Here is a 20,140-nt window from a genome sequence, read left to right on the forward strand (position 1 = left end):
CATTTTCGACATTTCATGGATGTTCATCTCCTTTTGACCTCCTAAATCATGAAAGACTTCCCTCCTCTGCACATCTCACAACATTTTATTGAAGCTCTCCTTCTGATAATCTTCATTCCCGTAGTTGTAGAAGTAATAAAGCATAGGAAGAGCAAGCGGCAACAAAGTCGACTCCTTTAACGAAGGGTTCTCCAAAGAGGACCACTCACCCTCCACACCGGATCCAAATATCCAAATACACGATCCACATGCAAGACTATGGACCGTTCGGATTTCCAAAGGGGATTTGTTCAGTGACAACGTTGCTCACGGCCATACTACCCTGAAAACGCCCGATCTCGTCTGATCTCGGAAGCTAAGCAGGGTTGGGCCTTGTTAGTATCTGGATGGGAGACCGCTTGGGAATACCAGGTGCTGTAAGCATCTTGTCAAAACCATTTTCGACATTTCATGGATGTTCATCTCCTTTTGACCTCCTAAATCATGAAAGACTTCCCTCCTCTGCACATCTCACAACATTTTATTGAAGCTCTCCTTCTGATAATCTTCATTCCCGTAGTTGTAGAAGTAATAAAGCAAAAGAAGAGCAAGCGGCAACAAAGTCGACTCCTTTAACGAAGGGTTCTCCAAAGAGGACCCCTCACCCTCCACACCCGATCCAAATATCCAAATACACGATCCACATGCAAGACTATGGACCGTTCGGATTTCCAAAGGGGATTTGTTCAGCGACAATGTTGCTCACGGCCATACTACCCTGAAAACGCCCGATCTCGTCTGATCTCGGAAGCTAAGCAGGGTTGGGCCTGGTTAGTACCTGGATGGGAGACCGCTTGGGAATACCAGGTGCTGTAAGCATCTTGTCAAAACCATTTTCGACATTTCATTGATGTTCATCTCCTTTTGACCTCCTAAATCATGAAAGACTTCCCTCCTCTGCACATCTCACAACATTTTATTGAAGCTCTCCTTCTGATAATCTTCATTCCCGTAGTTGTAGAAGTAATAAAGCAAAAGAAGAGCAAGCGGCAACAAAGTCGACTCCTTTAACGAAGGGTTCTCCAAAGAGGACCCCTCACCCTCCACACCCGATCCAAATATCCAAATACACGATCCACATGCAAGACTATGGACCGTTCGGATTTCCAAAGGGGATTTGTTCAGCGACAATGTTGCTCACGGCCATACTACCCTGAAAACGCCTGATCTTGTCTGATCTCGGAAGCTAAGCAGGGTTGGGCCTGGTTAGTACCTGGATGGGAGACCGCTTGGGAATACCAGGTGCTGTAAGCATCTTGTCAAAACCATTTTCGACATTTCATGGATGTTCATCTCCTTTTGACCTCCTAAATCATGAAAGACTTCCCTCCTCTGCACATCTCACAACATTTTATTGAAGCTCTCCTTCTGATAATCTTCATTCCTGTAGTTGTAGAAGTAATAAAGCATAGGAAGAGCAAGCGGCAACAAAGTCGACTCCTTTAACGAAGGGTTCTCCAAAGAGGACCACTCACCCTCCACACCGGATCCAAATATCCAAATACACGATCCACATGCAAGACTATGGACCGTTCGGATTTCCAAAGGGGATTTGTTCAGTGACAATGTTGCTCACGGCCATACTACCCTGAAAACGCCCGATCTCGTCTGATCTCGGAAGCTAAGCAGGGTTGGGCCTGGTTAGTACCTGGATGGGAGACCGCTTGGGAATACCAGGTGCTGTAAGCATCTTGTCAAAACCATTTTCGACATTTCATGGATGTTCATCTCCTTTTGACCTCCTAAATCATGAAAGACTTCCCTCCTCTGCACATCTCACACTATTTTATTGAAGCTCTCCTTCTGATAATCTTCATTCCCGTAGTTGTAGAAGTAATAAAGCAAAAGAAGAGCAAGCGGCAACAAAGTCGACTCCTTTAACGAAGGGTTCTCCAAAGAGGACCCCTCACCCTCCACACCCGATCCAAACATCCAAATACGCGATCCACATGCAAGACTTTCGACCGTTCGGATTTCCAAAGGGGATTTGTTCAGCGACAATGTTGCTCACGGCCATACTACCCTGAAAACGCCCGATCTTGTCTGATCTCGGAAGCTAAGCAGGGTTGGGCCTGGTTAGTACCTGGATGGGAGACCGCTTGGGAATACCAGGTGCTGTAAGCATCTTGTCAAAACCATTTTCGACATTTCATGGATGTTCATCTCCTTTTGACCTCCTAAATCATGAAAGACTTCCCTCCTCTGCACATCTCACAACATATTATTGAAGCTCTCCTTCTGATAATCTTCATTCCCGTAGTTGTAGAAGTAATAAAGCAAAGAAGAGCAAGCGGCAACAAAGTCGACTCCTTTAACGAAGGGTTCTCCAAAGAGGACCCCTCACCCTCCACACCCGATCCAAATATCCAAATACACGATCCACATGCAAGACTATGGACCGTTCGGATTTCCAAAGGGGATTTGTTCAGCGACAATGTTGCTCACGGCCATACTACCCTGAAAATGCCCGATCTCGTCTGATCTCGGAAGCTAAGCAGGTTTGGGCCTGGTTAGTACCTGGATGGGAGACCGCTTGGGAATACCAGGTGCTGTAAGCATCTTGTCAAAACCATTTTCGACATTTCATGGATGTTCATCTCCTTTTGACCTCCTAAATCATGAAAGACTTCCCTCCTCTGCACATCTCACAACATTTTATTGAAGCTCTCCTTCTGATAATCTTCATTCCCGTAGTTGTAGAAGTAATAAAGCAAAAGAAGAGCAAGCGGCAACAAAGTCGACTCCTTTAACGAAGGGTTCTCCAAAGAGGACCCCTCACCCTCCACACCCGATCCAAACATCCAAATACGCGATCCACATGCAAGACTATGGACCGTTCGGATTTCCAAAGGGGATTTGTTCAGCGACAATGTTGCTCACGGCCATACTACCCTGAAAACGCCCGATCTTGTCTGATCTCGGAAGCTAAGCAGGGTTGGGCCTGGTTAGTACCTGGATGGGAGACCGCTTGGGAATACCAGGTGCTGTAAGCATCTTGTCAAAACCATTTTCGACATTTCATGGATGTTCATCTCCTTTTGACCTCCTAAATCATGAAAGACTTCCCTCCTCTGCACATCTCACAACATATTATTGAAGCTCTCCTTCTGATAATCTTCATTCCCGTAGTTGTAGAAGTAATAAAGCAAAGAAGAGCAAGCGGCAACAAAGTCGACTCCTTTAACGAAGGGTTCTCCAAAGAGGACCCCTCACCCTCCACACCCGATCCAAATATCCAAATACACGATCCACATGCAAGACTATGGACCGTTCGGATTTCCAAAGGGGATTTGTTCAGCGACAATGTTGCTCACGGCCATACTACCCTGAAAATGCCCGATCTCGTCTGATCTCGGAAGCTAAGCAGGTTTGGGCCTGGTTAGTACCTGGATGGGACACCGCTTGGGAATACCAGGTGCTGTAAGCATCTTGTCAAAACCATTTTCGACATTTCATGGATGTTCATCTCCTTTTGACCTCCTAAATCATGAAAGACTTCCCTCCTCTGCACATCTCACAACATTTTATTGAAGCTCTCCTTCTGATAATCTTCATTCCCGTAGTTGTAGAAGTAATAAAGCATAGGAAGAGCAAGCGGCAACAAAGTCGACTCCTTTAACGAAGGGTTCTCCAAAGAGGACCACTCACCCTCCACACCGGATCCAAATATCCAAATACACGATCCACATGCAAGACTATGGACCGTTCGGATTTCCAAAGGGGATTTGTTCAGTGACAACGTTGCTCACGGCCATACTACCCTGAAAACGCCCGATCTCGTCTGATCTCGGAAGCTAAGCAGGGTTGGGCCTGGTTAGTATCTGGATGGGAGACCGCTTGGGAATACCAGGTGCTGTAAGCATCTTGTCAAAACCATTTTCGACATTTCATGGATGTTCATCTCCTTTTGACCTCCTAAATCATGAAAGACTTCCCTCCTCTGCACATCTCACAACATTTTATTGAAGCTCTCCTTCTGATAATCTTCATTCCCGTAGTTGTAGAAGTAATAAAGCAAAAGAAGAGCAAGCGGCAACAAAGTCGACTCCTTTAACGAAGGGTTCTCCAAAGAGGACCCCTCACCCTCCACACCCGATCCAAATATCCAAATACACGATCCACATGCAAGACTATGGACCGTTCGGATTTCCAAAGGGGATTTGTTCAGCGACAATGTTGCTCACGGCCATACTACCCTGAAAACGCCCGATCTCGTCTGATCTCGTAAGCTAAGCAGGGTTGGGCCTGGTTAGTACCTGGATGGGAGACCGCTTGGGAATACCAGGTGCTGTAAGCATCTTGTCAAAACCATTTTCGACATTTCATTGATGTTCATCTCCTTTTGACCTCCTAAATCATGAAAGACTTCCCTCCTCTGCACATCTCACAACATTTTATTGAAGCTCTCCTTCTGATAATCTTCATTCCCGTAGTTGTAGAAGTAATAAAGCAAAAGAAGAGCAAGCGGCAACAAAGTCGACTCCTTTAACGAAGGGTTCTCCAAAGAGGACCCCTCACCCTCCACACCCGATCCAAATATCCAAATACACGATCCACATGCAAGACTATGGACCGTTCGGATTTCCAAAGGGGATTTGTTCAGCGACAATGTTGCTCACGGCCATACTACCCTGAAAACGCCTGATCTTGTCTGATCTCGGAAGCTAAGCAGGGTTGGGCCTGGTTAGTACCTGGATGGGAGACCGCTTGGGAATACCAGGTGCTGTAAGCATCTTGTCAAAACCATTTTCGACATTTCATGGATGTTCATCTCCTTTTGACCTCCTAAATCATGAAAGACTTCCCTCCTCTGCACATCTCACAACATTTTATTGAAGCTCTCCTTCTGATAATCTTCATTCCTGTAGTTGTAGAAGTAATAAAGCATAGGAAGAGCAAGCGGCAACAAAGTCGACTCCTTTAACGAAGGGTTCTCCAAAGAGGACCACTCACCCTCCACACCGGATCCAAATATCCAAATACACGATCCACATGCAAGACTATGGACCGTTCGGATTTCCAAAGGGGATTTGTTCAGTGACAATGTTGCTCACGGCCATACTACCCTGAAAACGCCCGATCTCGTCTGATCTCGGAAGCTAAGCAGGGTTGGGCCTGGTTAGTACCTGGATGGGAGACCGCTTGGGAATACCAGGTGCTGTAAGCATCTTGTCAAAACCATTTTCGACATTTCATGGATGTTCATCTCCTTTTGACCTCCTAAATCATGAAAGACTTCCCTCCTCTGCACATCTCACACTATTTTATTGAAGCTCTCCTTCTGATAATCTTCATTCCCGTAGTTGTAGAAGTAATAAAGCAAAAGAAGAGCAAGCGGCAACAAAGTCGACTCCTTTAACGAAGGGTTCTCCAAAGAGGACCCCTCACCCTCCACACCCGATCCAAACATCCAAATACGCGATCCACATGCAAGACTATGGACCGTTCGGATTTCCAAAGGGGATTTGTTCAGCGACAATGTTGCTCACGGCCATACTACCCTGAAAACGCCCGATCTTGTCTGATCTCGGAAGCTAAACAGGGTTGGGCCTGGTTAGTACCTGGATGGGAGACCGCTTGGGAATACCAGGTGCTGTAAGCATCTTGTCAAAACCATTTTCGACATTTCCTGGATGTTCATCTCCTTTTGACCTCCTAAATCATGAAAGACTTCCCTCCTCTGGACATCTCACAACATTTTATTGAATTTCTCCTTCTGATAATCTTCATTCCCGTAGTTGTAGAAGTAATAAAGCAAAAGAAGAGCAAGCGGCAACAAAGTCGACTCCTTTAACGAAGGGTTCTCCAAAGAGGACCCCTCACCCTCCACACCCGATCCAAATATCCAAATAGACGATCCACATGCAAGACTATGGACCGTTCGCATTTCCAAAGGGGATTTGTTCAGCGACAATGTTGCTCACGGCCATACTACCCTGAAAACGCCTGATCTCCTCTGATCTCGGAAGCTAAGCAGGGTTGGGCCTGGTTAGTACCTGGATGGGAGACCGCTTGGGAATACCAGGTGCTGTAAGCATCTTGTCAAAACCATTTTCGACATTTCATGGATGTTCATCTCCTTTTGACCTCCTAAATCATGAAAGACTTCCCTCCTCTGCACATCTCACAACATATTATTGAAGCTCTCCTTCTGATAATCTTCATTCCCGTAGTTGTAGAAGTAATAAAGCAAAAGAAGAGCAAGCGGCAACAAAGTCGACTCCTTTAACGAAGGGTTCTCCAAAGAGGACCCCTCACCCTCCACACCCGATCCAAATATCCAAATACACGATCCACATGCAAGACTATGGACCGTTCGGATTTCCAAAGGGGATTTGTTCAGCGACAATGTTGCTCACGGCCATACTACCCTGAAAATGCCCGATCTCGTCTGAACTTGGAAGCTAAGCAGGGTTGGGCCTGGTTAGTACCTGGATGGGAGACCGCTTGGGAATACCAGGTGCTGTAAGCATCTTGTCAAAACCATTTTCGACATTTCATGGATGTTCATCTCCTTTTGACCTCCTAAATCATGAAAGACTTCCCTCCTCTGCACATCTCACAACATTTTATTGAAGCTCTCCTTCTGATAATCTTCATTCCCGTAGTTGTAGAAGTAATAAAGCAAAAGAAGCGCAAGCGGCAACAAAGTTGACTCCTTTAACGAAGGGTTCTCCAAAGAGGACCACTCACCCTCCACACCGGATCCAAATATCCAAATACACGATCCACATGCAAGACTATGGACCGTTCGGGTTTCCAAAGGGGATTTGTTCAGCGACAATGTTGCTCACGGCCATACTACCCTGAAAATGCCCGATCTCGTCTGATCTCGGAAGCTAAGCAGGTTTGGGCCTGGTTAGTACCTGGATGGGAGACCGCTTGGGAATACCAGGTGCTGTAATCATCTTGTCAAAACCATTTTCGACATTTCATGGATGTTCATCTCCTTTTGACCTCCTAAATCATGAAAGACTTCCCTCCTCTGCACATCTCACAACATTTTATTGAAGCTCTCCTTCTGATAATCTTCATTCCCGTAGTTGTAGAAGTAATAAAGCATAGGAAGAGCAAGCGGCAACAAAGTCGACTCCTTTAACGAAGGGTTCTCCAAAGAGGACCACTCACCCTCCACACCGGATCCAAATATCCAAATACACGATCCACATGCAAGACTATGGACCGTTCGGATTTCCAAAGGGGATTTGTTCAGTGACAACGTTGCTCACGGCCATACTACCCTGAAAACGCCCGATCTCGTCTGATCTCGGAAGCTAAGCAGGGTTGGGCCTGGTTAGTATCTGGATGGGAGACCGCTTGGGAATACCAGGTGCTGTAAGCATCTTGTCAAAACCATTTTCGACATTTCATGGATGTTCATCTCCTTTTGACCTCCTAAATCATGAAAGACTTCCCTCCTCTGCACATCTCACAACATTTTATTGAAGCTCTCCTTCTGATAATCTTCATTCCCGTAGTTGTAGAAGTAATAAAGCAAAAGAAGAGCAAGCGGCAACAAAGTCGACTCCTTTAACGAAGGGTTCTCCAAAGAGGACCCCTCACCCTCCACACCCGATCCAAACATCCAAATACGCGATCCACATGCAAGACTATGGACCGTTCGGATTTCCAAAGGGGATTTGTTCAGCGACAATGTTGCTCACGGCCATACTACCCTGAAAACGCCCGATCTCGTCTGATCTCGGAAGCTAAGCAGGTTTTGGCCTGGTTAGTACCTGGATGGGAGACCGCTTGGGAATACCAGGTGCTGTAAGCATCTTGTCAAAACCATTTTCGACATTTCATGGATGTTCATTTCCTTTTGACCTCCTAAATCATGAAAGACTTCCCTCCTCTGAACATCTCACAACATTTTTTTGAAGCTCTCATTCTGATAATCTTCATTCCCGTAGTTGTAGAAGTAATAAAGCAAAAGAAGAGCAAGCGGCAACAAAGTCGACTCCTTTAACGAAGGGTTCTCCAAAGAGGACCACTCACCCTCCACACCGGATCCAAATATCCAAATACACGATCCACATGCAAGACTATGGACCGTTCGGATTTCCAAAGGGGATTTGTTCAGCGACAATGTTGCTCACGGCCATACTACCCTGAAAACGCCCGATCTCGTCTGATCTCGGAAGCTATGCAGGGTTGGGCCTGGTTAGTACCTGGATGGGAGACCGCTTGTGAATACCAGGTGCTGTAAGCATCTAGTCAAAACCATTTTCGACATTTCATGGATGTTCATCTCCTTTTGACCTCCTAAATCATGAAAGACTTCCCTCCTCTGCACATCTCACAACATTTTATTGAAGCTCTCCTTCTGATAATCTTCATTCCCGTAGTTGTAGAAGTAATAAAGCATAGGAAGAGCAAGCGGCAACAAAGTCGACTCCTTTAACGAAGGGTTCTCCAAAGAGGACCACTCACCCTCCACACCGGATCCAAATATCCAAATACACGATCCACATGCAAGACTATGGACCGTTCGGCTTTCCAAAGGGGATTTGTTCAGCGACAATGTTGCTCACGGCCATACTACCCTGAAAACGCCCGATCTCGTCTGATCTCAGAAGCTAAGCAGGGTTGGGCCTGGTTAGTACCTGGATGGGAGACCGCTTGGGAATACCAGGTGATGTAAGCATCTTGTCAAAACCATTTTCGACATTTCATGGATGTTCATCTCCTTTTGACCTCCTAAATCATGAAAGACTTCCCTCCTCTGCACATCTCACAACATTTTATTGAAGCTCTCCTTCTGATAATCTTCATTCCCGTAGTTGTAGAAGTAATAAAGCAAAAGAAGAGCAAGCGGCAACAAAGTCGACTCCTTTAACGAAGGGTTCTCCAAAGAGGACCCCTCACCCTCCACACCCGATCCAAATATCCAAATACACGATCCACATGCAAGACTATGGACCGTTCGGATTTCCAAAGGGGATTTGTTCAGCGAAAATGCTGCTCACGGCCATACTACCCTGAAAACGCCCGATCTTGTCTGATCTCGGAAGCTAAGCAGGGTTCGGCCTGGTTAGTACCTGGATGGGAGACCGCTTGGGAATACCAGGTGCTGTAAGCATCTAGTCAAAACCATTTTCGACATTTCATGGATGTTCATCTCCTTTTGACCTCCTAAATCATGAAAGACTTCCCTCCTCTGCACATCTCACAACATTTTATTGAAGCTCTTCTTCTGATAATCTTCATTCCCGTAGTTGTAGAAGTAATAAAGCATAGGAAGAGCAAGCGGCAACAAAGTCGACTCCTTTAACGAAGGGTTCTCCAAAGAGGACCACTCACCCTCCACACCGGATCCAAATATCCAAATACACGATCCACATGCAAGACTATGGACCGTTCGCATTTCCAAAGGGGATTTGTTCAGCGATAATGTTGCTCACGGCCATACTACCCTGAAAACGCCTGATGTCCTCTGATCTCGGAAGCTAAGCAGGGTTGGGCCTGGTTAGTACCTGGATGGGAGACTGCTTGGGAATACCAGGTGCTGTAAGCATCTTGTCAAAACCATTTTCGACATTTCATGGATGTTCATCTCCTTTTGACCTCCTAAATCATGAAAGACTTCCCTCCTCTGCACATCTCGCAACATTTTATTGAAGCTCTCCTTCTGATAATCTTCATTCCCGTAGTTGTAGAAGTAATAAAGCAAAAGAAGAGCAAGCGTCAACAAAGTCGACTCCTTTAACGAAGGGTTCTCCAAAGAGGACCCCTCACCCTCCAAACCCGATCCATATATCCAAATACACGATCCACATGCAAGACTATGGACCGTTCGGATTTCCAAAGGGGATTTGTTCAGCAACAATGTTGCTCACGGCCATACTACCCTGAAAACGCCCGATCTCGTCTGATCTCGGAAGCTAAGCAGGGTTCGGCCTGGTTAGTACCTGGATGGGAGACCGCTTGGGAATACCAGGTGCTGTAAGCATCTTGTCAAAACCATTTTCGACATTTCATGGATGTTCATCTCCTTTTGACCTCCTAAATCATGAAAGACTTCCCTCCTCTGCACATCTCACAACATTTTATTGAAGCTCTCCTTCTGATAATCTTCATTCCCGTAGTTGTAGAAGTAATAAAGCAAAAGAAGAGCAAGCGGCAACAAAGTCGACTCCTTTAACGAAGGGTTCTCCAAAGAGGACCCCTCACCCTCCACACCCGATCCAAATATCCAAATACACGATCCACATGCAAGACTATGGACCGTTCGGATTTCCAAAGGGGATTTGTTCAGCGACAATGTTGCTCACGGCCATACTACCCTGAAAACGCCCGATCTCGTCTGATCTCGGAAGCTAAGCAGGGTTGGGCCTGGTTAGTACCTGGATGGGAGACCGCTTGGGAATACCAGGTGCTGTAAGCATCTTGTCAAAACCATTTTCGACATTTCATGGATGTTCATCTCCTTTTGACCTCCTAAATCATGAAAGACTTCCCTCCTCTGCACATCTCACAACATTTTATTGAAGCTCTCCTTCTGATAATCTTCATTCCCGTAGTTGTAGAAGTAATAAAGCAAAAGAAGAGCAAGCGGCAACAAAGTCGACTCCTTTAACGAAGGGTTCTCCAAAGAGGACCACTCACCCTCCACACCGGATCCAAATATCCAAATACACGATCCACATGCAAGACTATGGACCGTTCGGATTTCCAAAGGGGATTTGTTCAGCGACAATGTGGCTCACGGCCATACTACCCTGAAAACGCCCGATCTCGTCTGATCTCGGAAGCTAAGCAGGGTTGGGCCTGGTTAGTACCTGGATGGGAGACCGCTTGGGAATACCAGGTGCTGTAAGCATCTTGTCAAAACCATTTTCGACATTTCATGGATGTTCATCTCCTTTTGACCTCCTAAATCATGAAAGACTTCCCTCCTCTGCACATCTCACAACATTTTATTGAAGCTCTCCTTCTGATAATCTTCATTCCCGTAGTTGTAGAAGTAATAAAGCAAAAGAAGAGCAAGCGGCAACAAAGTCGACTCCTTTAACGAAGGGTTCTCCAAAGAGGACCACTCACCCTCCACACCGGATCCAAATATCCAAATACACGATCCACATGCAAGACTATGGACCGTTCGGATTTCCAAAGGGGATTTGTTCAGCGACAATGTTGCTCACGGCCAAACTACCCTGAAAACGCCTGATCTCGTCTGATCTCGGAAGCTAAGCAGGGTTGGGCCTGGTTAGTACCTGGATGGGAGACCGCTTGCGAATACCAGGTGCTGTAAGCATCTTGTCAAAACCATTTTCGACATTTCATGGATGTTCATCTCCTTTTGACCTCCTAAATCATGAAAGACTTCCCTCCTCTGCACATCTCACAACATTTTATTGAAGCTCTCCTTCTGATAATCTTCATTCCCGTAGTTGTAGAAGTAATAAAGCAAAAGAAGAGCAAGCGGCAACAAAGTCGACTCCTTTAACGAAGGGTTCTCCAAAGAGGACCCCTCACCCTCCACACCCGATCCAAATATCCAAATACACGATCCACATGCAAGACTATGGAACGTTCGGATTTCGTAAGGGGATTTGTTCAGCAACAATGTTGCTCACGGCCATACTACCCTGAAAACGCCCGATCTCGTCTGATCTCGTAAGCGAAGCAGGGTTCGGCCTGGTTAGTACCTGGATGGGAGACCGCTTGGGAATACCAGGTGCTGTAAGCATCTTGTCAAAACCATTTTCGACATTTCATGGTTGTTCATCTCCTTTTGACCTCCTAAATCATGAAAGACTTCCCTCCTCTGCACATCTCACAACATTTTATTGAAGCTCTCCTTCTGATAATCTTCATTCCCGTAGTTGTAGAAGTAATAAAGCAAAAGAAGAGCAAGCGGCAACAAAGTCGACTCCTTTAACGAAGGGTTCTCCAAAGAGGACCACTCACGCTCCACAAAGGATCCAAATATCCAAATACACGATCCACATGCAAGACTATGGACCGTTCGGATTTCCAAAGGGGATTTGTTCAGCGACAATGTTGCTCACGGCCATACTACCCTGAAAACGCCCGATCTCGTCTGATCTCGGAAGCTAAGAAGGGTTGGGCCTGGTTAGTACGTGGATGGGAGACCGCTTGGGAATACCAGGTGCTGTAAGCATCTAGTCAAAACCATTTTCGACATTTCATGGATGTTCATCTCCTTTTGACCTCCTAAATCATGAAAGACTTCCCTCCTATGAACATCTCACAACATTTTTTTGAAGCTCTCCTTCTGATAATCTTCATTCCCGTAGTTGTAGAAGTAATAAAGCAAAAGAAGAGCAAGCGGCAACAAAGTCGACTCCTTTAACGAAGGGTTCTCCAAAGAGGACCCCTCACCCTCCACACCCGATCCAAATATCCAAATACACGATCCACATGCAAGACTATGGACCGTTCGGATTTCCAAAGGGGATTTGTTCAGCGACAATGTTGCTCACGGCCATACTACCCTGAAAACGCCCGCTCTCGTCTGATCTCGGAAGCTAAGCAGGGTTGGGCCTGGTTAGTACCTGGATGGGAGACCGCTTGGGAATACCAGGTGCTGTAAGCATCTTGTCAAAACCATTTTCGACATTTCATGGATGTTCATCTCCTTTTGACCTCCTAAATCATGAAAGACTTCCCTCCTCTGCACATCTCACAACATTTTATTGAAGCTCTCCTTCTGATAATCTTCATTCCAGTAGTTGTAGAAGTAATAAAGCAGAAGAAGAGCAAGCGGCAACAAAGTCGACTCCTTTAACGAAGGGTTCTCCAAAGAGGACCACTCACCCTCCACACCGGATCCAAATATCCAAATACACGATCCACATGCAAGACTATAAACCGTTCGGATTTCCAAAGGGGATTTGTTTAGCAACAATGTTGCTCACGGCCATACTACCCTGAAAACGCCCGATCTCGTCTGATCTCGGAAGCTAAGCAGGGTTGTGCCTGGTTAGTACCTGGATGGGAGACCGCTTGGGAATACCAGGTGCTGTAAGCATCTTGTCAAAACCATTTTCGACATTTCATGGATGTTCATCTCCTTTTGACCTCCTAAATCATGAAAGACTTCCCTCCTCTGCACATCTCACAACATTTTATTGAAGCTCTCCTTCTGATAATCTTCATTCCCGTAGTTGTAGAAGTAATAAAGCAAAAGAAGAGCAAGCGGCAACAAAGTCGACTCCTTTAACGAAGGGTTCTCCAAAGAGGACCCCTCACCCTCCACACCGGATCCAAATATCCAAATACACGATCCACATGCAAGACTATGGACCGTTCGGATTTCCGAAGGGGATTTGTTCAGCGACAATTTTGCTCACAGCCATACTACCCTGAAAACGCCCGATCTCGTCTGATCTCGGAAGCTGAGCAGGGTTGGGCCTGGTTAGTACCTGGATTGGAGACCGCTTTGGAATACCAGGTGCTGTAAGCATCTTGTCAAAACCATTTTCGACATTTCATGGATGTTCATCTCCTTTTGACCTCCTAAATCATGAAAGACTTCCCTCCTCTGCACATCTCACAACATTTTATTGAAGCTCTCCTTCTGATAATCTTCATTCCCGTAGTTGTAGAAGTAATAAAGCAAAAGAAGAGCAAGCGGCAACAAAGTCGACTCCTTTAACGAAGGGTTCTCCAAAGAGGACCCCTCACCCTCCACACCCGATCCAAATATCCAAATACACGATCCACATGCAAGACTATGGACCGTTCGGATTTCCAAAGGGGATTTGTTCAGCGACAATGTTGCTCACGGCCATACTACCCTGAAAACGCCCGATCTCGTCTGATCTCGGAAGCTAAGCAGCGTTCGGCCTGGTTAGTACCTGGATGAGAGACCGCTTGGAAATACCAGGTGCTGTAAGCATCTTGTCAAAACCATTTTCGACATTTCATGGATGTTCATCTCCTTTTGACCTCCTAAATCATGAAAGACTTCCCTCCTCTGCACATCTCACAACATTTTATTGAAGCTCTCCTTCTGATAATCTTCATTCCCGTAGTTGTAGAAGTAATAAAGCAAAAGAAGAGCAAGCGGCAACAAAGTCGACTCCTTTAACGAAGGGTTCTCCAAAGAGGACCCCTCACCCTCCACACCGGATCGAAATATCCAAATACACGATCCACATGCAAGACTATGGACCGTACGGATTTCCAAAGGGGATTTGTTCAGCGACAATTTTGCTCACGGCCATACTACCCTGAAAACGCCCGATCTCGTCTGATCTCGGAAGCTAAGCAGGGTTGTGCCTGGTTAGTACCTGGATGGGAGACCGCTTGGGAATACCAGGTGCTGTAAGCATCTTGTCAAAACCATTTTCGACATTTCATGGATGTTCATCTCCTTTTGACCTCCTAAATCATGAAAGACTTCCCTCCTCTGCACATCTCACAACATTTTATTGAAGCTCTCCTTCTGATAATCTTCATTCCCGTAGTTGTAGAAGTAATAAAGCAAAAGAAGAGCAAGCGGCAACAAAGTCGACTCCTTTAACGAAGGGTTCTCCAAAGAGGACCCCTCACCCTCCACACCGGATCCAAATATCCAAATACACGATCCACATGCAAGACTATGGACCGTTCGGATTTCCGAAGGGGATTTGTTCAGCGACAATTTTGCTCACAGCCATACTACCCTGAAAACGCCCGATCTCGTCTGATCTCGGAAGCTGAGCAGGGTTGGGCCTGGTTAGTACCTGGATTGGAGACCGCTTTGGAATACCAGGTGCTGTAAGCATCTTGTCAAAACCATTTTCGACATTTCATGGATGTTCATCTCCTTTTGACCTCCTAAATCATGAAAGACTTCCCTCCTCTGCACATCTCACAACATTTTATTGAAGCTCTCCTTCTGATAATCTTCATTCCCGTAGTTGTAGAAGTAATAAAGCAAAAGAAGAGCAAGCGGCAACAAAGTCGACTCCTTTAACGAAGGGTTCTCCAAAGAGGACCCCTCACCCTCCACACCCGATCCAAATATCCAAATACACGATCCACATGCAAGACTATGGACCGTTCGGATTTCCAAAGGGGATTTGTTCAGCGACAATGTTGCTCACGGCCATACTACCCTGAAAACGCCCGATCTCGTCTGATCTCGGAAGCTAAGCAGCGTTCGGCCTGGTTAGTACCTGGATGAGAGACCGCTTGGAAATACCAGGTGCTGTAAGCATCTTGTCAAAACCATTTTCGACATTTCATGGATGTTCATCTCCTTTTGACCTCCTAAATCATGAAAGACTTCCCTCCTCTGCACATCTCACAACATTTTATTGAAGCTCTCCTTCTGATAATCTTCATTCCCGTAGTTGTAGAAGTAATAAAGCAAAAGAAGAGCAAGCGGCAACAAAGTCGACTCCTTTAACGAAGGGTTCTCCAAAGAGGACCCCTCACCCTCCACACCGGATCGAAATATCCAAATACACCATCCACATGCAAGACTATGGACCGTACGGATTTCCAAAGGGGATTTGTTCAGCGACAATTTTGCTCACGGCCATACTACCCTGAAAACGCCCGATCTCGTCTGATCTCGGAAGCTAAGCAGGGTTGTGCCTGGTTAGTACCTGGATGGGAGACCGCTTGGGAATACCAGGTGCTGTAAGCATCTTGTCAAAACCATTTTCGACATTTCATGGATGTTCATCTCCTTTTGACCTCCTAAATCATGAAAGACTTCCCTCCTCTGCACATCTCACAACATTTTATTGAAGCTCTCCTTCTGATAATCTTCATTCCCGTAGTTGTAGAAGTAATAAAGCAAAAGAAGAGCAAGCGGCAACAAAGTCGACTCCTTTAACGAAGGGTTCTCCAAAGAGGACCCCTCACCCTCCACACCCGATCCAAATATCCAAATACACGATCCACATGCAAGACTATGGACCGTTCGGATTTCCAAAGGGGATTTGTTCAGCAACTATGTTGGTCATGGCCATACTACCCTGAAAACGCCCGATCTCGTCTGATCTCGGAAGCTAAGCAGGGTTGGGCCTGGTTAGTACCTGGATGGGAGACCGCTTGGGAATACCAGGTGCTGTAAGCATCTTGTCAAAACCATTTTCGACATTTCATGGATATTCATCTCCTTTTGACCTCCTAAATCATGAAAGACTTCCCTCCTCTGCACATCTCACAACATTTTATTGAAGCTCTCCTTCTGATAATCTTCATTCCCGTAGTTGTAGAAGTAATAAAGCAAAAGAAGAGCAAGCGGCAACAAAGTCGACTCCTTTAACGAAGGGTTCTCCAAAGAGGACCACTCACCCTCCACACCGGATCCAAATATCCAAATACACGATCCACATGCAAGACTATGGACCGTTCGGATTTCCAAAGGGGATTTGTTCAGCGACAATGTTGCTCACGGCCATACTACCCTGAAAACGCCCGATCTCGTCTGATCTCGGAAGCTAAGCAGGGTTGGGCCTGGTTAGTACCTGGATGGGAGACCGCTTGTGAATACCAGGTGCTGTAAGCATCTAGTCAAAACCATTTTCGACATTTCATGGATGTTCATCTCCTTTTGACCTCCTAAATCATGAAAGACTTCCCTCCTCTGCACATCTCACAACATTTTATTGAAGCTCTCCTTCTGATAATCTTCATTCCCGTAGTTGTAGAAGTAATAAAGCATAGGAAGAGCAAGCGGCAACAAAGTCGACTCCTTTAACGAAGGGTTCTCCAAAGAGGACCACTCACCCTCCACACCGGATCCAAATATCCAAATACACGATCCACATGCAAGATTATGGACCGTTCGGATTTCCAAAGGGGATTTGTTCAGCGACAATGTTGCTCACGGCCATACTACCCTGAAAACGCCCGATCTCGTCTGATCTCAGAAGCTAAGCACGGTTGGGCCTGGTTAGTACCTGGATGGGAGACCGCTTGGGAATACCAGGTGCTGTAAGCATCTAGTCAAAACCATTTTCGACATTTCATGGATGTTCATCTCCTTTTGACCTCCTAAATCATGAAAGACTTCCCTCCTCTGCACATCTCACAACATTTTATTGAAGCTCTCCTTCTGATAATCTTCATTCCCGTAGTTGTAGAAGTAATAAAGCAAAAGAAGAGCAAGCGACAACAAAGTCGACTCCTTTAACGAAGGGTTCTCCAAAGAGGACCACTCACCCTCCACACCGGATCCAAATATCCAAATACACGATCCACATGCAAGACTATGGACCGTTCGGATTTCCAAAGGGGATTTGTTCAGCGACAATGTTGCTCACGGCCATACTACCCTGAAAACGCCCGATGTCGTCTGATCTCGGAAGCTAAGCAGGGTTGAGCCTGGTTAGTACCTGGATGGGAGACCGCTTGGGAATACCAGGTGCTGTAAGCATCTTGTCAAAACCATTTTCGACATTTCATGGATGTTCATGTCCTTTTGACCTCCTAAATCATGAAAGACTTCCCTCCTCTGCACATCTCACAACATTTTATTGAAGCTCTCCTTCTGATAATCTTCATTCCCGTAGTTGTAGAAGTAATAAAGCAAAAGAAGAGCAAGCGGCAACAAAGTTGACTCCTTTAACGAAGGGTTCTCCAAAGAGGACCCCTCACCCTCCACACCGGATCCAAATATCCAAATACACGATCCACATGCAAGACTATGGACCGTTCGGATTTCCAAAGGGGATTTGTTCAGCAACAATGTTGGTCACGGCCATACTACCCTGAAAACGCCCGATCTCGTCTGATCTCGGAAGCCAAGCAGGGTTCGGCCTGGTTAGTACCTGGATGGGAGACCGCTTGGGAATACCAGGTGCTGTAAGCATCTTGTCAAAACCATTTTCGACATTTCATGGATGTTCATATCCTTTTGACCTCCTAAATCATGAAAGACTTCCCTCCTCTGCACATCTCACAACATTTTATTGAAGCTCTCCTTCTGATAATCTTCATTCCCGTAGTTGTAGAAGTAATAAAGCAAAAGAAGAGCAAGCGGCAACAAAGTTGACTCCTTTAACCAAAGAGGACCACTCACCCTCCACACCGGATCCAAATATCCAAATACACGATCCACATGCAAGACTATGGACCGTTCGCATTTCCAAAGGGGATTTGTTCAGCGACAATGTTGCTCACGGCCATACTACACTGAAAACGCCTGATCTCCTCTGATCTCGGAAGCTAAGCAGGGTTGAGCCTGGTTAGTACCTGGGTGGGAGACTGCTTGGGAATACCAGGTGCTGTAAGCATTTTGTCAAAACCATTTTCGACATTTCATGGATGTTCATCTCCTTTTGACCTCCTAAATCATGAAAGACTTCCCTCCTCTGCACATCTCACAACATTTTATTGAAGCTCTCCTTCTGATAATCTTCATTCCCGTAGTTGTAGAAGTAATAAAGCAAAAGAAGAGCAAGCGTCAACAAAGTCGACTCCTTTAACGAAGGGTTCTCCAAAGAGGACCCCTCACCCTCCACACCCGATCCATATATCCAAATACACGATCCACATGCAAGACTATGGACCGTTCGGATTTCCAAAGGGGATTTGTTCAGCAACAATGTTGCTCACGGCCATACTACCCTGAAAACGCCCGATCTCGTCTGATCTCGGAAGCTAAGCAGGGTTCGGCCTGGTTAGTACCTGGATGGGAGACCGCTTGGGAATACCAGGTGCTGTAAGCATCTTGTCAAAACCATTTTCGACATTTCATGGATGTTCATCTCCTTTTGACCTCCTAAATCATGAAAGACTTCCCTCCTCTGCACATCTCACAACATTTTATTGAAGCTCTCCTTCTGATAATCTTCATTCCCGTAGTTGTAGAAGTAATAAAGCAAAAGAAGAGCAAGTGGCAACAAAGTCGACTCCTTTAACGAAGGGTTCTCCAAAGAGGACCCCTCACCCTCCACACCCGATCCAAATATCCAAATACACGATCCACATGCAAGACTATGGACCGTTCGGATTTCCAAAGGGGATTTGTTCAGCGACAATGTTGCTCACGGCCATACTACCCTGAAAACGCCTGATCTCGTCTGATCTCGGAAGCTAAGCAGGGTTGGGCCTGGTTAGTACCTGGATGGGAGACCGCTTGGGAATACCAGGTGCTGTAAGCATCTTGTCAAAACCATTTTCGACATTTCATGGATGTTCATCTCCTTTTGACCTCCTAAATCATGAAAGACTTCCCTCCTCTGCACATCTCACAACATTTTATTGAAGCTCTCCTTCTGATAATCTTCATTCCCGTAGTTGTAGACGTAATAAAGCAAAAGAAGAGCAAGCGGCAACAAAGTCGACTCCTTTAATGAAGGGTTCTCCAAAGAGGACCCCTCACCCTCCACACCCGATCCAAATATCCAAATACACGATCCACATGCAAGACTATGGACCGTTCGGATTTCCAAAGGGGATTTGTTCAGCAACAATGTTGCTCACGGCCATACTACCCTGAAAACGCCCGATCTCGTCTGATCTCGGAAGCTAAGCAGGGTTCGGCCTGGTTAGTACCTGGATGGGACACCGCTTGGGAATACCAGGTGCTGTAAGCATCTTGTCAAAACCATTTTCGACATTTCATGGATGTTCATCTCCTTTTGACCTCCTAAATCATGAAATACTTCCCTCCTCTGCACATCTCACAACATTTTATTGAAGCTCTCCTTCTGATAATCTTCATTCCCGTAGTTGTAGAAGTAATAAAGCAAAAGAAGAGCAAGCGGCAACAAAGTCGACTCCTTTAACGAAGGGTTCTCCAAAGAGGACCACTCACCCTCCACACCGGATCCAAATATCCAAATACACGATCCACATGCAAGACTATGGACCGTTCGGATTTCCAAAGGGGATTTGTTCAGCGACAATGTGGCTCACGGCCATACTACCCTGAAAACGCCCGATCTCGTCTGATCTCGGAAGCTAAGCAGGGTTGGGCCTGGTTAGTACCTGGATGGGAGACCGCTTGGGAATACCAGGTGCTGTAAGCATCTTGTCAAAACCATTTTCGACATTTCATGGATGTTCATCTCCTTTTGACCTCCTAAATCATGAAAGACTTCCCTCCTCTGCACACCTCACAACATTTTATTGAAGCTCTCCTTCTGATAATCTTCATTCCCGTAGTGGTAGAAGTATAAAGCAA

At 45.9% G+C, this 20,140-nt stretch overlaps 40 non-coding genes and 6 pseudogenes across 40 annotated transcripts; all 46 read left to right on the forward strand.

The window, feature by feature from the left end:
- Nucleotides 1-304: 304 nt before the first annotated feature.
- Nucleotides 305-423, forward strand: LOC144080281 (5S ribosomal RNA). The gene has a single exon (XR_013302318.1). It is a non-coding gene; the product is annotated as a 5S ribosomal RNA (ribosomal RNA).
- A 316-nt stretch (nt 424-739) lies between these two features.
- Nucleotides 740-858, forward strand: LOC144079946 (5S ribosomal RNA). The gene has a single exon (XR_013301993.1). It is a non-coding gene; the product is annotated as a 5S ribosomal RNA (ribosomal RNA).
- Nucleotides 859-1,174: 316 nt separating this feature from the next.
- On the forward strand, nt 1,175-1,293 carry LOC144079960 (5S ribosomal RNA). Its single transcript, XR_013302006.1, has one exon. It is a non-coding gene; the product is annotated as a 5S ribosomal RNA (ribosomal RNA).
- A 316-nt stretch (nt 1,294-1,609) lies between these two features.
- LOC144079958 (5S ribosomal RNA) lies at nt 1,610-1,728 on the forward strand. The gene has a single exon (XR_013302004.1). It is a non-coding gene; the product is annotated as a 5S ribosomal RNA (ribosomal RNA).
- A 316-nt stretch (nt 1,729-2,044) lies between these two features.
- LOC144079600 (5S ribosomal RNA) lies at nt 2,045-2,163 on the forward strand. The gene has a single exon (XR_013301658.1). It is a non-coding gene; the product is annotated as a 5S ribosomal RNA (ribosomal RNA).
- Nucleotides 2,164-2,478: 315 nt separating this feature from the next.
- LOC144080003 (5S ribosomal RNA) lies at nt 2,479-2,597 on the forward strand. Its single transcript, XR_013302046.1, has one exon. It is a non-coding gene; the product is annotated as a 5S ribosomal RNA (ribosomal RNA).
- Nucleotides 2,598-2,913: 316 nt separating this feature from the next.
- LOC144079601 (5S ribosomal RNA) lies at nt 2,914-3,032 on the forward strand. Its single transcript, XR_013301659.1, has one exon. It is a non-coding gene; the product is annotated as a 5S ribosomal RNA (ribosomal RNA).
- Nucleotides 3,033-3,347: 315 nt separating this feature from the next.
- On the forward strand, nt 3,348-3,466 carry LOC144080384 (5S ribosomal RNA). Its single transcript, XR_013302415.1, has one exon. It is a non-coding gene; the product is annotated as a 5S ribosomal RNA (ribosomal RNA).
- Nucleotides 3,467-3,782: 316 nt separating this feature from the next.
- Nucleotides 3,783-3,901, forward strand: LOC144081209 (5S ribosomal RNA). Its single transcript, XR_013303040.1, has one exon. It is a non-coding gene; the product is annotated as a 5S ribosomal RNA (ribosomal RNA).
- Nucleotides 3,902-4,217: 316 nt separating this feature from the next.
- Nucleotides 4,218-4,336, forward strand: LOC144079719 (5S ribosomal RNA). Its single transcript, XR_013301774.1, has one exon. It is a non-coding gene; the product is annotated as a 5S ribosomal RNA (ribosomal RNA).
- A 316-nt stretch (nt 4,337-4,652) lies between these two features.
- Nucleotides 4,653-4,771, forward strand: LOC144079961 (5S ribosomal RNA). Its single transcript, XR_013302007.1, has one exon. It is a non-coding gene; the product is annotated as a 5S ribosomal RNA (ribosomal RNA).
- A 316-nt stretch (nt 4,772-5,087) lies between these two features.
- Nucleotides 5,088-5,206, forward strand: LOC144079970 (5S ribosomal RNA). Its single transcript, XR_013302015.1, has one exon. It is a non-coding gene; the product is annotated as a 5S ribosomal RNA (ribosomal RNA).
- A 316-nt stretch (nt 5,207-5,522) lies between these two features.
- LOC144079864 (5S ribosomal RNA) lies at nt 5,523-5,641 on the forward strand. The gene has a single exon (XR_013301913.1). It is a non-coding gene; the product is annotated as a 5S ribosomal RNA (ribosomal RNA).
- Nucleotides 5,642-5,957: 316 nt separating this feature from the next.
- On the forward strand, nt 5,958-6,076 carry LOC144079709 (5S ribosomal RNA). The gene has a single exon (XR_013301765.1). It is a non-coding gene; the product is annotated as a 5S ribosomal RNA (ribosomal RNA).
- A 316-nt stretch (nt 6,077-6,392) lies between these two features.
- LOC144079645 (5S ribosomal RNA) lies at nt 6,393-6,511 on the forward strand. The gene has a single exon (XR_013301702.1). It is a non-coding gene; the product is annotated as a 5S ribosomal RNA (ribosomal RNA).
- A 316-nt stretch (nt 6,512-6,827) lies between these two features.
- LOC144080329 (5S ribosomal RNA) lies at nt 6,828-6,946 on the forward strand. The gene has a single exon (XR_013302363.1). It is a non-coding gene; the product is annotated as a 5S ribosomal RNA (ribosomal RNA).
- A 316-nt stretch (nt 6,947-7,262) lies between these two features.
- On the forward strand, nt 7,263-7,381 carry LOC144081210 (5S ribosomal RNA). Its single transcript, XR_013303041.1, has one exon. It is a non-coding gene; the product is annotated as a 5S ribosomal RNA (ribosomal RNA).
- A 316-nt stretch (nt 7,382-7,697) lies between these two features.
- On the forward strand, nt 7,698-7,816 carry LOC144080015 (5S ribosomal RNA). The gene has a single exon (XR_013302058.1). It is a non-coding gene; the product is annotated as a 5S ribosomal RNA (ribosomal RNA).
- Nucleotides 7,817-8,132: 316 nt separating this feature from the next.
- LOC144080245 (5S ribosomal RNA) lies at nt 8,133-8,251 on the forward strand. Its single transcript, XR_013302282.1, has one exon. It is a non-coding gene; the product is annotated as a 5S ribosomal RNA (ribosomal RNA).
- Nucleotides 8,252-8,567: 316 nt separating this feature from the next.
- LOC144080290 (5S ribosomal RNA) lies at nt 8,568-8,686 on the forward strand. The gene has a single exon (XR_013302327.1). It is a non-coding gene; the product is annotated as a 5S ribosomal RNA (ribosomal RNA).
- Nucleotides 8,687-9,002: 316 nt separating this feature from the next.
- On the forward strand, nt 9,003-9,121 carry LOC144080042 (5S ribosomal RNA). Its single transcript, XR_013302084.1, has one exon. It is a non-coding gene; the product is annotated as a 5S ribosomal RNA (ribosomal RNA).
- Nucleotides 9,122-9,437: 316 nt separating this feature from the next.
- LOC144080679 (5S ribosomal RNA) lies at nt 9,438-9,556 on the forward strand (annotated as a pseudogene).
- Nucleotides 9,557-9,872: 316 nt separating this feature from the next.
- LOC144081173 (5S ribosomal RNA) lies at nt 9,873-9,991 on the forward strand. Its single transcript, XR_013303007.1, has one exon. It is a non-coding gene; the product is annotated as a 5S ribosomal RNA (ribosomal RNA).
- Nucleotides 9,992-10,307: 316 nt separating this feature from the next.
- LOC144079982 (5S ribosomal RNA) lies at nt 10,308-10,426 on the forward strand. The gene has a single exon (XR_013302026.1). It is a non-coding gene; the product is annotated as a 5S ribosomal RNA (ribosomal RNA).
- A 316-nt stretch (nt 10,427-10,742) lies between these two features.
- LOC144079993 (5S ribosomal RNA) lies at nt 10,743-10,861 on the forward strand. Its single transcript, XR_013302037.1, has one exon. It is a non-coding gene; the product is annotated as a 5S ribosomal RNA (ribosomal RNA).
- A 316-nt stretch (nt 10,862-11,177) lies between these two features.
- On the forward strand, nt 11,178-11,296 carry LOC144080340 (5S ribosomal RNA). The gene has a single exon (XR_013302374.1). It is a non-coding gene; the product is annotated as a 5S ribosomal RNA (ribosomal RNA).
- A 316-nt stretch (nt 11,297-11,612) lies between these two features.
- On the forward strand, nt 11,613-11,731 carry LOC144080431 (5S ribosomal RNA). Its single transcript, XR_013302462.1, has one exon. It is a non-coding gene; the product is annotated as a 5S ribosomal RNA (ribosomal RNA).
- Nucleotides 11,732-12,047: 316 nt separating this feature from the next.
- Nucleotides 12,048-12,166, forward strand: LOC144080100 (5S ribosomal RNA). The gene has a single exon (XR_013302140.1). It is a non-coding gene; the product is annotated as a 5S ribosomal RNA (ribosomal RNA).
- Nucleotides 12,167-12,482: 316 nt separating this feature from the next.
- LOC144079861 (5S ribosomal RNA) lies at nt 12,483-12,601 on the forward strand. The gene has a single exon (XR_013301910.1). It is a non-coding gene; the product is annotated as a 5S ribosomal RNA (ribosomal RNA).
- A 316-nt stretch (nt 12,602-12,917) lies between these two features.
- Nucleotides 12,918-13,036, forward strand: LOC144079831 (5S ribosomal RNA). Its single transcript, XR_013301882.1, has one exon. It is a non-coding gene; the product is annotated as a 5S ribosomal RNA (ribosomal RNA).
- Nucleotides 13,037-13,352: 316 nt separating this feature from the next.
- On the forward strand, nt 13,353-13,471 carry LOC144080651 (5S ribosomal RNA; annotated as a pseudogene).
- Nucleotides 13,472-13,787: 316 nt separating this feature from the next.
- Nucleotides 13,788-13,906, forward strand: LOC144080710 (5S ribosomal RNA; annotated as a pseudogene).
- A 316-nt stretch (nt 13,907-14,222) lies between these two features.
- On the forward strand, nt 14,223-14,341 carry LOC144079832 (5S ribosomal RNA). Its single transcript, XR_013301883.1, has one exon. It is a non-coding gene; the product is annotated as a 5S ribosomal RNA (ribosomal RNA).
- Nucleotides 14,342-14,657: 316 nt separating this feature from the next.
- Nucleotides 14,658-14,776, forward strand: LOC144080652 (5S ribosomal RNA; annotated as a pseudogene).
- Nucleotides 14,777-15,092: 316 nt separating this feature from the next.
- LOC144080712 (5S ribosomal RNA) lies at nt 15,093-15,211 on the forward strand (annotated as a pseudogene).
- A 316-nt stretch (nt 15,212-15,527) lies between these two features.
- LOC144079833 (5S ribosomal RNA) lies at nt 15,528-15,646 on the forward strand. The gene has a single exon (XR_013301884.1). It is a non-coding gene; the product is annotated as a 5S ribosomal RNA (ribosomal RNA).
- A 316-nt stretch (nt 15,647-15,962) lies between these two features.
- Nucleotides 15,963-16,081, forward strand: LOC144079746 (5S ribosomal RNA). The gene has a single exon (XR_013301801.1). It is a non-coding gene; the product is annotated as a 5S ribosomal RNA (ribosomal RNA).
- Nucleotides 16,082-16,397: 316 nt separating this feature from the next.
- On the forward strand, nt 16,398-16,516 carry LOC144079507 (5S ribosomal RNA). The gene has a single exon (XR_013301568.1). It is a non-coding gene; the product is annotated as a 5S ribosomal RNA (ribosomal RNA).
- A 316-nt stretch (nt 16,517-16,832) lies between these two features.
- On the forward strand, nt 16,833-16,951 carry LOC144080195 (5S ribosomal RNA). Its single transcript, XR_013302234.1, has one exon. It is a non-coding gene; the product is annotated as a 5S ribosomal RNA (ribosomal RNA).
- A 316-nt stretch (nt 16,952-17,267) lies between these two features.
- On the forward strand, nt 17,268-17,386 carry LOC144080565 (5S ribosomal RNA). The gene has a single exon (XR_013302588.1). It is a non-coding gene; the product is annotated as a 5S ribosomal RNA (ribosomal RNA).
- A 316-nt stretch (nt 17,387-17,702) lies between these two features.
- On the forward strand, nt 17,703-17,821 carry LOC144080318 (5S ribosomal RNA). The gene has a single exon (XR_013302353.1). It is a non-coding gene; the product is annotated as a 5S ribosomal RNA (ribosomal RNA).
- Nucleotides 17,822-18,126: 305 nt separating this feature from the next.
- LOC144080722 (5S ribosomal RNA) lies at nt 18,127-18,245 on the forward strand (annotated as a pseudogene).
- Nucleotides 18,246-18,561: 316 nt separating this feature from the next.
- On the forward strand, nt 18,562-18,680 carry LOC144081176 (5S ribosomal RNA). The gene has a single exon (XR_013303008.1). It is a non-coding gene; the product is annotated as a 5S ribosomal RNA (ribosomal RNA).
- Nucleotides 18,681-18,996: 316 nt separating this feature from the next.
- On the forward strand, nt 18,997-19,115 carry LOC144081035 (5S ribosomal RNA). The gene has a single exon (XR_013302871.1). It is a non-coding gene; the product is annotated as a 5S ribosomal RNA (ribosomal RNA).
- Nucleotides 19,116-19,431: 316 nt separating this feature from the next.
- On the forward strand, nt 19,432-19,550 carry LOC144079873 (5S ribosomal RNA). The gene has a single exon (XR_013301922.1). It is a non-coding gene; the product is annotated as a 5S ribosomal RNA (ribosomal RNA).
- A 316-nt stretch (nt 19,551-19,866) lies between these two features.
- Nucleotides 19,867-19,985, forward strand: LOC144080005 (5S ribosomal RNA). The gene has a single exon (XR_013302048.1). It is a non-coding gene; the product is annotated as a 5S ribosomal RNA (ribosomal RNA).
- Nucleotides 19,986-20,140: the final 155 nt, after the last annotated feature.

Source organism: Stigmatopora argus, chromosome 8, assembly GCF_051989625.1.
Source record: "Stigmatopora argus isolate UIUO_Sarg chromosome 8, RoL_Sarg_1.0, whole genome shotgun sequence".
NCBI lineage: Eukaryota > Metazoa > Chordata > Actinopteri > Syngnathiformes > Syngnathidae > Stigmatopora > Stigmatopora argus.